At 36.5% G+C, this 2824-nt stretch overlaps 1 non-coding gene across 1 annotated transcript; it reads right to left on the bottom strand.

Moving 5' to 3' along the window:
- Positions 1 to 1125: 1125 nt before the first annotated feature.
- LOC128290712 (small nucleolar RNA R71) lies at positions 1126 to 1230 on the bottom strand. The gene has a single exon (XR_008280500.1). It is a non-coding gene; the product is annotated as a small nucleolar RNA R71 (small nucleolar RNA).
- Positions 1231 to 2824: the final 1594 nt, after the last annotated feature.

Genomic DNA, 2824 nt, shown 5'->3' with positions numbered 1-2824 from the left:
CATAACTTAAGGATCTTTACGGAACAAGTTAAATGAATAAATTGTCCGATTTGGAGTAATGAATAAATTGTCTGATTCGGAGTCAAAATAACAAGTGAAGTCTAGATGGATTCTTCCTTAGGTATTGTCTTAATTCAATCATTTTCCAAAAGTAATCCCCCAATTCTATTTTTTTTGAATTCTTAGTTTAGTTAATTAGTTAGCTAAATTAGGCTAGATAATAAAAAGTCAATCATTACTAGTACTTTTAGTTCCTTTGTGTTCGACAATCTAGTCTTGCTAAAACTGTACTACTGTTTGATAAGTACACTTGCCTACATCGTGATAATAGTTAGTTTCAAGAACGATTCTTTATAAATATTTAAAACCTGTCACACAAAAATCGCGATCAAGTTTTTGGCGCCGTTGCCGGGGAACTAAGACATTAGGAACGCTCAATTTTTATTACTTTAGCCATTTATTTTTCTTGCAAGTTAATTCTATTTTATTATTATTATTTATTAATTTACTTTTTCTTTCTCTTGGCAGGTTTTTATAGTTTATGACTAGAAAAAACCCATCAGGACCACTACTTTTTGACGAAGAAATCGATCGCACAGTTGGCATAAACCAAAGAGAAATAAGGCGAAGCTTAAGATACACAGAGAACAAGCAAGAGGGCGATATTCAAACCCCAACAGAGGAGATGGCTGAAAACCAAGACAATCAGCTACCTTCCGCGATACCCGTTGAACTAGCAAATCAAAATCCTACTCCTCGTACTATGTATGATTATGCTAAACCTACTTTAACAAGAATTGAGTCAAGTATAATTAGGCCTGCTATTGCTGCAAATAAGTTTGAACTAAAACCTAACACTATTCAAATGATACAACAATTTGTTCAATTTGATGGTTTGCAGGATGAGGATCCAAACACTCACTTGGCAAATTTCCTGGAATTCTACGATACATTTAAAATTAATGGCGTTTCTGACGATGCCATTCGTCTTTGGTTATTCCCTTTTTCATTGAGGAACAAAGCTAAACAGTGGTTGAACTCGTTACCACGAGGGTCAATTACTACTTGGGAACAAATGACCGAAAATTTTTTATTAAAATATTTTCCTCCGGCTAAAACAACCAAATTATGTAATGATATCTCTTCGTTTGTGTAGATAGACTTAGAAACTCTTTATGATGCATGGGAGAGATACAAGGACCTACTGCGAATGTGTCCTCACCATGGATTACCTCTATGGTTGTAAGTTCAAACATTCTACAATGGTGCGAACCGCTCGACAAGGCAAATGATTAATGCAGTAGCCGGGGGAACCATCAACAATAAAACACCTGAAGAGGGTTACGAATTTATTGAAGAGATGTCACTGAATAACTATCAGTGGCAAGTCATGAGGACTAAGCCAACTAAAACAACAGGCATTTATAACGTCGATTCGGTTACTATGCTGTCAAACTAGGTAGAACTTCTAAATAAAAAGATTGATGGTTTACTTGGTTCTACTCAGGTCCATCCAGTAATGAGGTGCGAGATGAATGGAGGAGGAGCATGCACAGAGTATCAACCCTTCAACCCTAGCATCGAGGAGGAACAAGTCCAATATATTGGTAACAATAACTCTAGATCCCAAAATAACCCATATAGTAACACTTATAATGCAGGTTGGAGGAACCATCCCAATTTCTCATGGGGCGGTCAAGGAAATCAAAGACCACAACATCTTCCGGGTTTTCAACAACCACCCTATTAACAGGAAAAGAAACTGAACTTGAAGAGATGCTGTCTAAATTTATCTCGGTGTCAGAAACCGATTTCCAGAACACCGAGACAGCACTTAAAAATCAATAAGCATCGATCCAAGGGCTTGAAACTCAGATAGCCCAGCTTTCCAAACTAATCTCCGAACGACCACAAGGTAGCTTGCCAAGTAATACTGAACCCAACCCAAGGGAACAACTCAACGCGATTAATGTTCAAGATGAAGAAGGATTCGTCGAGCCTGAGCCAGAACCGAGGCAAGAAACTGTGGTGAGCAGAGGTCAAGGTGAGGTAGGTCATAATAAAAACAAATCAGTGAATGTCAAAAATAAACCTCGTGCCATATCCCAATGCGATAAGGAAAGACTGCTCAGATGAACAATTTGGTAAATTTTTTAAACTCTTAAAAAAATTACATATTAACTTACCGTTTATTGAAGCTCTATTGCAGATGCCAAACGCAATGAAATTTTTGAAGAAGCTTTTAGCAAATAAGCGGAAGTTGGATGAGGCGTCGCATGTGGAGCTAAACGTAATTTGCTCAGCTATTTTACAGAATAAACTACCCAACAACTAAAAGATCTAGGGAGTTTTACGATTCCTTGCTTAATTGGTAGTTTAGATGTTAATAATGCATTAGCTGCTTTAGGGGATAGTATTAACGTCATGCCCTACAAAATGTTCAAACAATTAGGTCTTGGGAAACCCAAACAGACTAGGATGAGCATTCAATTAGCAGATAAAACTATAAGATTTCCTAGGGGTATTATTGAAGATGTGCTATTTAAAATCGATAAATTTATATTTCCTGTTGACTTCATTGTTTTAGACATAGAGGAGGATAGCAACACTCCTTTGATTTTAGGACGGCCTTTGTGACAGCCTTAAAACGACCCTAGTCGAAATGTGGTTTCGGGACCACAAAACCAAGGCATAAAAATAATTTAATATTTATTTTATTGCCTATAATGTGTGTTAACTCATGTGTGATATTTTTTATGCTTTGATTTAGAATTATAGATGTGAATTTCACTAGAAAGGACCTAGTAATAAACTTTGAAAGTAT

Source organism: Gossypium arboreum, chromosome 3, assembly GCF_025698485.1.
Source record: "Gossypium arboreum isolate Shixiya-1 chromosome 3, ASM2569848v2, whole genome shotgun sequence".
Classification (NCBI taxonomy): domain Eukaryota; kingdom Viridiplantae; phylum Streptophyta; class Magnoliopsida; order Malvales; family Malvaceae; genus Gossypium; species Gossypium arboreum.
Note: the sequence above shows the minus strand (reverse complement) of the source record. Positions and strands in the feature narration are given on the sequence as shown.